Source organism: Gracilinanus agilis, chromosome 4, assembly GCF_016433145.1.
Source record: "Gracilinanus agilis isolate LMUSP501 chromosome 4, AgileGrace, whole genome shotgun sequence".
NCBI classification, from domain to species: domain Eukaryota; kingdom Metazoa; phylum Chordata; class Mammalia; order Didelphimorphia; family Didelphidae; genus Gracilinanus; species Gracilinanus agilis.
The window spans coordinates 503,855,835-503,865,186 of NC_058133.1; positions in this window are offsets into that span (position 1 = coordinate 503,855,835).

The following is a 9,352-nucleotide window of genomic DNA, read 5'->3' on the forward strand; positions in this document are numbered from 1 at the left end:
GAGAGAGAGGGAAAGAGGGAAAGAGGGAGGGTGAGAAAGAGAAGAAGGGAGAGAGAGGGGTAGGGAGAGAGAAGGGGAAGGAAGGAGGGAGGAACTGAGAGAGAAAAGGAGGGAAGAAGGGGAGGGAGAGAGAGAGAGAGAGAGAGAGAGAGAGAGAGAGAGAGAGAGAGAGAGAGAGAGAGAGTCAGAGTCTCTTGTATATACTTACATGGCATGGTGGATAGAGAACCAGACTCAGATTCAGGAAAGCTGTATTATTCAGGTTCCACTCCTGATATATACAGACTGTAGGATCATAGGCAAGTCAGTTGATCTTTCATTTTTCCATGCAACTCTCTAAGAGTTTCTTCACTGAGAATTCCCTATATCAGTGAAATCACAGTTCATCGATGATGGTCCCGTCGTCCTACTATTATGTATACTTTCCACCCCACTCTTTCCCTGATGGAATGGAAGCTTCTTGAAAGCCAGGATTGTTTAATTTTTAACTTTCTGGTACTTAGCACAGTGCTTGGCACACATGGTAGTCAACATGTATAGTAAGGCATTGGACTAGGGCTCAAAAATATCTGAGCTAAAATCTTAGCTCAGGTATTGGCTTCTTTTTGTGCCTTGGTTTGATCTAAATGGTGGAGTAGATAGAACTCCCAGCTTGGAGTCAGGAAGACTCATGTTTATAAGTTCAAGTCTGGCCTCAGACACTTGCTGGCTGTGCAATCCTGGGTGAATCACTTCACTCTGATTGCCTTAGTTTCCTTATCTGCAAAAATGAGCTGGAAGGATATGGCAAACCACCAGAAAACCTCAAATGAGGTCACAAAGAGGCAAATTCAACTGACGTGACTCAATAACAATAACAAAAATCATACATGATAGACTTGATGGCTTCCAGCTCTGAATTGAAAATCCCGTGGTCCTCGTACTAGGTGTTTGTTGATTGACTAATGGAATGATTGATAACTCATTGGCTGATGGGATGAATAAATGACTAGGGAGTTTTCTAAGGCTTCTACAATGTGGGATGGAAAAGGGTATCTTGGGTCAGTCTGATGCAGGAGGGTTGGCATGGGAAGACCAATACAACCTCTAGAAAAGCAGAGAAGACAGGGGGTTAGGCCATGGTTTTCCATTTGTCAGATGAAGCTGAAACTCCCAACTCTCTCTGCTGTGCAAGAGCAGCTGAGAGGCTCCAGTGAGATCCAGGAGAGTGGAAGGTGCTATTTTTATAAAAAGTCGCAAGGGTGGGTAGGAAGCCCTACCTGTCCTGTCTGCCGCTTGGCTTCATTGTCGCCAACAGGTTTTGTTGTGCATTTCACAATCTTCACATCTTTAATTTATTGTACAACAAATTGGTGACGATGTAACATGTGTTTAATTAATTTGACGAAAATAGTTCAACAACTGTAAACAAGGCTGAGTAAATGGTGTTTGCTGTGAAGTGGCACCATGACTATTCTGGGGGCTGGAGACCAACAGCGCAGAAAGCTGAGATTGGCTCTGAATAATTGACTCGGCGAGGTTCCTATATTCAGTCAGCCAATTCAGTCAATGCTGATTAAGCAGCTACTATGTGCCAGGTACTGTGTTGGGCACCGGGGGCACAAAGACAAAAGGAAATGAACTAGTGTCTGCCCTCAGGGAGCTTTCCTTGTCCTGGAGTGGGCGCATGGGAGATAGGATGGAGAAAGATAAAGAAATCAATCAGAAAGTTATATTAATCAATAAACACGTTTTTATCAAGTGCCAATTCTATGGCAGGCATAGAAGAGCCAGGAAGAATGACAATTTAAAAAAAAAGTCATTGGAGGGGGCAGCTGGGTAGCTCAGTGGGTTGAGAGCCAGGCCTAGAGACGGGAGGTCCTGGGTTCAAATCCGGCCTCAGACACTTCCCAGCTGTGTGACCCTGGGCAAGTCACTTGACCCCCACTGCTTACCACTCTTCCACCAAGGAGCCAATACACAGAAGTTAAGGGTTAAAAAAAAAAGTCATTGGATTTGGCAGATCAGAGATCTTTACTGAATCAACCAATCAACTGAAACAATGCTGGCTCCTTTCTAGTTTTGAGGATTCCAGTTTTAGGCAAGCAGTGGGTTGGACACCAGATTGGGGTAGAGGGAAAACACAACAAGTGCAAATAGATATGTAAATAATGATAACATGAGAAGTATATACATTCTGAGACCCATACGTAGAGGATCAGGACTTGGCTTCTTATTGGATGGGATCCACTAGCTGAGCCTCGATTAAAACCAAAGATTTTTAAAAAGACAGAAGCGAAGAGTGAGCCTGTTGAGGGTAGAGGTAGGGCGTCAGCTCATACGCATCTATGCAGGTGGGAAACGAAATGCCAACTTCAGAGAACAAAACGTACTCCGGTTTAACTTGTACAAAGACTGTGTAAAAGAGGGAGTCACGTTAAGTAAGCCTAGAAAAGTATGCTAGAGTAGATTCTAAAAGCCTTTAGATTTTGAGTTAAAGAGTTTTCATTTTATTCTAGAAACACCATAGAGCCAGTGAAGGTGGGTAAGGGAGTGGCATAGGCAGATTTGTGCTTTAGAAAGATTATTTTGGCAGCTGTGTGGAAGATGGAGTGGAAAGGAGAAAGACTCAAAGGCAGGCAGGAATCCAGTTAGGAGGCTGATTTATCACACTTAAGTTCCACGACTCATCTTAGTTTGAGACAAAAGTTTGTGGCTCTTGCTGGAGCTTCTTGTACCAGTATACTAAAACACTGGATGAAGGTATTGCCGTTTTGGCCAGCCCTCACAGAATGAATACAGAGCAGCATAAAGCAAAGGGAGTAAGAAAATCAGGAGGGAGCTTTGTGATAGGAAGGAGGATGGCTATGGTGGTCCAGATTTCCCAGGGATACTTTTCCCTTTGTGTAAATTCACGTGCTTTCCTGGGGCCCTTCCTTTCAAGGCAGAGAAAACTCTGGGGCATAAACCATCTATGTTTTATACTGCTGCCTTTGCTAGAATGTCTCAGGGTCTGGGACCCCCTAGAATGTTGGAAAGGGTCCCATGATCCCTTCAGAATCAGCAGAATGAACCTAGGAGTGATGGTATATGGTACATGGGAGGGTTGGGGAATAGACAGGAATTTATGATATAGTTTGGGGGCAAAGGGTTTTGTCTCATTTCCAGAACATCGAAACATTGCTCATTTATGTTTTTCAAAATAATCACAATTAATGGAAGAAAAGAGTTAAGGTTTATAAGGCACCTGAATAGCATATAGATCCAGGGACTTAAAAAAATTAAATTCAAAGATATTTTGCTTACCAATTACATGTAATAACAATTTTCAACAATTCCCTAAAATTATATAAGATCCAAATAGTCTTCCTACATCCCTTCTATCAGAGAGGATGAGCAAATCGATCTGGGTTATACATGTATTATCATGCAAAACATATTTCCACATTGGTCATTGTTGTACAAGAACACTCATATAAAACCCAAACCCCCAAATAAAACCATGAATAAACTAATGTGAAAAATATTATACTTTGATCTGCATCCAACTTCAACAGTTCTTTCTCTGAAGGTGGGTTGTATTCTTTGTCATAAGTCTTTCAGAATTGTTCAGAGATCTTGGGGTCTTTCGTTTTCCCTCAACTTTCCCCTTCTTTTTAAAATAAATGTACATATATATGTATATATCTTTATCTATCTCTATATATCTTTTGTTTTACATCACCTACTTCTCTAGTGACCACTCTCTTCTTTCTGTACCTTTGCCGAGTCATTCTCTATAACAGAATAAAAAAAAATTTGTCCTACAAAACCAACCAATATACCAAACAAGTTTGATATTATATGCAATGCCTCATATCTATCATCTCATGTCTCTACAAAAAGGGCAAAGGAAATATTTTCTCACGTCTATTCTTTAGGGACAAGCCCAGCCATTACAACATTATATAATTTAATTTCTATTGTTTTACCATTCTTCCTATTAACACTGTTGTAATCCTTGAGTAAATTGCTTTCCCGGTTCTGCTCATTTCACTTTGCATCAGTTCATGTAAATCTTCCATTGTTTCTCTGTAGTCATCATATTTATCTTTTCCCATAGCACAGTAATCATTGCATTTATATACCACAAGTTATTTATCCTTTCTCTAATTGATAGGCAGTTACTTTACAATCCTTTGCTATGTAAAAAATGCTATTATAAATATTTTGCTATTTATGGGACCTTTTAAAAAATCATCTTCCTCCTTGGGGTATATGACTAGTATTGGAATCTCTGGGATAACCACTACCACCACTACCATCATTATTGTCATTGTCATCACTACCAGCATTTAAAAATTTGCAAAATCTTTCGCAATTGTTATCTCATCTGATCTTCATGTAGCTACCATTTTACTGAGGTTGATTAAGTGATTTGTCCAGATTCACAAGCTAGTAAATGTTCAAGGTGGAATTTAAACTCTTCCTGATTCCAAGTTTTAACACTCTCTCTATTACACCACCCAGCTGCTCAAAAAGATATTGTCCTTTTAGTAATTGGTTTAAATTAGTTTGAAATTGCTTTCCAGAATGGTTGGATTCATTCATAGCTCCCATTAACAATGCTTTAATATGCTTGTCTTTTCACAAGCCCTTCAACATTGACTAGTCCTATCTTTTGCCATCATTTCCCCCAATTTATATAAAGTGAAACCTCAGTCTAAATTCCCCCTTTAATGATCCGTTCTCTACTATTAGTCATACATCCATCTTGATGCCAATAAATGACTGCTGAGGTAGTAATGGCTGATCTCAGTTGATCAACCCATCCTGGGATATTGCTTTTTAACGAGTCCCTTGAAGACCAGAGGACATTGAAGACATAAAGGATGGCTCTCTAGTAAGAGAGAGTTGGGTTGTTATGGACATGCTGAATGGTAATACTTTATTTTGGCCATGGTGAGTTTGAAATATCTATAGGACATCTGGTTTGAAGTGTCCAGTAGGCAATAGGAGATACAAGATTGGAGCTTAGGAAAGAGACTAGGGTTGGGCATATAACTCTGGGAATTGCCTATATATAAATGATGACAATGGGGGCAGCTGGGTAGCTCAGTAGATTGAGAGCCAGGCCTAGAGATGGGAGGTCCTGGGTTTAAATTTGGCCTCAGACACTTCCCAGCTGTGTGACCCTGGGCAAGTCACTTAACCTCCACCGCCTAGCTCTTACCACTCTTCTGCCTTGGGGCCAATACACAGTATTGACTCCAAGACGGAAGGTGAGGGTTTTTTAAAAAAAATGATGACCATACCAATGGAAGTCAATGAGTTTACCAATGGAAATAATATAGGGAGAGAAGAGGAAGAAGGTCCAAGACAGTGCCTTGTGGGACACCCACAAGAGTTATGTAAGTTTCAAAATTAATATCAAAGATACTCCAAGTATTATATTTAATAAGATTTATTAAAATTAACTTGAAGCAAAAAGGAAACTAAAAGACTAGAATCAAGAGGGAGCTCACCCAAGCCACACATGTGGAAGAAGAGAGAGAGAATGGAGTCACAGAACTTATAAACAATACATGGAGATGCAAACGTGGGGAAGGGAAAAGGATTCTGGGAGATAAAAAAGAATTCTGGGAGATGGAGTCCAAGGTACAAGAATTTCTAACTATACAGGTATGATAAGGATGAAGATCCAACAAAGGAGACAGAGGAGTGGTAAGACAGATAGAAATGAGAACCAGAGAGAACAGTGTCACAAAAGTAGATCAACAGTGGCAAATGCTACAAAGAGATGAAGACTGAGGAAAAGTCATTAGATTTGGTGATCAAGAGATCATTGGTAATCTTGGAGAGCTCACTGGCATGATAAAGTCAGAAGACCATAATACAGCAGATTTAAGAGAAAATGAGAAAAAACAAGTGCAGGAACTGAATCTAGATGACTTCATAGAATTTAGCAGAGCAGGAAAGAGAGATGAAAGAGGTAAGTGAGTGGGAATCATGCGACCTTGGGCAAATTATTCAACTTCGGTGGATCTGAGTTTTCTTATCTATAAAATGAGGGTTGTTCCAGATGGCCTCTAGGATCCCTTCTAGCCCCAAACTGATGGTTTTATGGTTATACTGGTGGAAAGTAAGCTGGGATCTCATGTACAGGCAGTGCCTCTCTATGGTCTCCATGGTTGCCTCTTTTTTAACCAAAGCCATCCTTTATGCTCTTCACTGTGACTCTCAATCTCTTTAAAGAGTGAGATCATGAAGAATATCTCTGACCAATCTTTTCAGAGAAGTTAGATGAACAGACACACACAAGCATGATTTAGGGGGCTCCCGAGAGTCCATTTGCCTCCCCCCCACCCCCTATCCCAGACATTCACTCATCCCCATCAGCTGGAATTGCCATTGTTAGAGTCAATAAAGTTTCAGGAAAGTAGTGGGATTGGAGCAGGGGTAGGAGGGAGGCAGGAAGAGAGAAGGTGATAGTCTTGGCTCCAGAAGGTTCTAATAAAAATTCTTATTATCTGGAAGCACTTCCACCTTTCCCATTTAGCACATCAGCTTGAATCAATGCCTCGGATCCTTAGGGAAAGATAGAGAAAATGGCAAAGTTTTCTTGTGTGTGTGTGGGAGTTGGAGGGAAGACAAATTTGGGGAATAAATGGCTCTGGATGGTGGCTAGTGGCTCAGTGCCGGGGATGACAGGTCTAATATGATTTGAACCTCAGTTAGGGGTCGAGGTGGGGCAGTAATTAAGGAGAAAATAAGGTGTTGCCAACTGTCCTCTATTCCTGTTTTACCATCAGAACAGGTTCTGACCAGTGCAAAGAATCCTGGACCCAGGAGATCGGGATTCTACTTCCAACTCTGCCATTAACTCGTGGGATAACTTTTTGCAAGTTACTGAACGTCATTGGGTCTCGGGTTTCTCATCTTTGAAATGGGGGTGATAATGGAGTAAGTGGCCTTTGAGAACCCTTCCAGCTCTGCCATTCTATGGTTTGATGGGTTTATGTATCTTAACATGAAAAAGGCAACATTAGCAAGATCAATGGGCAGCTAAGTTGTGACCCAAACATTTTTGGCAGAGAAATGCCCCTCTGTCCTTCCAATTCCCCTTTCTTACTCCCTCCGTCTCCTCCAGTCCTCCAGCTCTCTGATGTAAAGTCGCCACCGCTGAAAATCCAGCTTTCTAGATCTCCTCTTTCCCTCCCACTGCCCCGCCTTTGGTCATTCTCCCCAGGACAGCTGCAGCTTTCCTGTATTAGTCAGCAGGCTTAGTTGTCCAGGTTCTGACTGACTGCTTGGCTGGCCCCTCTTCACCCTCACTACATTCCTCTGCCCCACACGCAGTTCTCAGTTTGGTCAGAATGTAGTTGGCTCCTCGGTCACAACAGTTGGAGGCTGGTGTCTGGGAGGAGGCAGAATAGTCTAGTGGGCAGAGCCCTGGACAGAAAGTCAGGAAACAGGAATCTGGATATTGGATCCATGACGAATTCTCTGTGTGACCTTCAGAAAGTGACTCCTCTTCTCTGACTGTTTCCAATCAGCAAGATGAAGGGATTGAATTTAGGTGACGTAGAGAATCCCTTTTAGCTCTAAAATCAACCAATCAACCAACAAGAATTTATTAAGTGACTACTGTGTGCTAAGCACTGGGGAATAGATATAAAGACAGATATTGAAATACTCTCGAGAAGTTTCAGTTCTACTGGGAGAGACAATACATACATATATAGGAATCTGCAAATATACAAGCATATGTTTCCTTAACTCTAAGACATTTGTATTTGCCTGTTGAGTCAGTACCAGCACAGAAGGAAGCCTAGAACTCTTGGTAGAGCTGGGAATTGGTCCAGTCATTCTGGAAAACAATTGGAAATTTTATGAGGAAAATCATCAACTATTTGACCCAGATATATTACTGACCCAGAGATCCCACTTCTGAGTGTATACTCCAAGGAGGTCAAGGACAGAAATGAGCCCCCCCCATTTCCCCTCCATTCACATAGAACAAAATATTAATAGCAGCACTTTTTTGGTAGCAAAAAAAAATTGGAAACTGGAGATGGGAACTGAGGTGCCTATCTATGGAGGAAAATGTATGGAACATGAATATAATGAAATATTATTGAGGAGTATTGTTGTTCAGTTGTTTTCAGTCATGTCCAACTCTGTGACTTCATTTGGGGGTTTCTTGGCAAAGATTTGAAAAGATTTGAGTGATTTGAAATTTTCTTCTTCAGCTTATTTGACAGATGAGGAAACTGAGGCAAATGGGATTAAGTGACTTGCCCAGGGTCACACAGCTAGTGTCTGAGGCCAGATTTGAACTCAGGAAGATGAGTCTTCCTGTTCACTTCACCATCGAGCTGCCACATTATTGTGGGTTTTTGTTTTACGTAATAATAAACGAAGAATTCAGAGAAATACTTGAAGATTTTCATGAACTGATTCAGAATGAAGCAAACAGGCAGGATAAAAATAAACTCCATAACTATTATAATGTAAAAATTAAAAAAAAACTTTAAAATGAATTCAAATGCTGAGAAACAATAATGAAACTATATGAGAAATGATAATGGGTAATCTCAGCCTTTAGAGAAGCTGCCAACCCATCCTTCTCTCTGCCACAGAGAGGGGGAAGACTAGCAGTGTGGAACACAGTGTGCACTGCCAGAAACATTGTGGATCTGTCATCTTGACTTGTTTCTTGTTACAGGGAAGGTTCTTTTGTTCAGGAATTAGTCTAGAGTGGGGCGATAGATTTGAAAATGGCGGTGATTTAAAGCTAAGATTTAAGAATAAAATTTATTATTTTCTTTTTCCTTTAAAAAACAATCAAAACTCAGTTATCATGGGAAGAGATATGAATAGGCAATCGGGCTGGATCTGTAATCACACTTCTACAGAGAACTCCCAAATGAGGAAATTCCCTCTACCGATGCAAGTCACGACCCTCCTACAATTTTCACATGACAGAGTTGCCCGGAGCATTGAGAAGTAAAAGGATTCACCCAGAGTCTCAGAGCCGGGAGGCGTTGGCTCTTTTGGACTCCAGAATCAGCCCTCTCTCCCGCTTTACCCATGATGCCTCTCTTATAGGGGGCAATTCGCAAATGAAAGAAGTAGAAAAATTTATTTGAGCCTAGAGGTGTCAAACTTGTGAGTGGTCTGAACCCCATTAAATTGTAATTGGGAGCTATTTAATAAACAAATAAAAATACAACACAGCCCAGGCAATACCAGTTTGTGGTCTGCTAAGTCAGTATGTGGCCAGCAAGGATCCATTTCTGTTTGAGTTTGATATCGTGATTGTAGATGACGGTCAGGCCCTCAGGCTGGGCTCTCAGAGGCTCACTTGCCTTTCTATTTACAGGGTATTTAG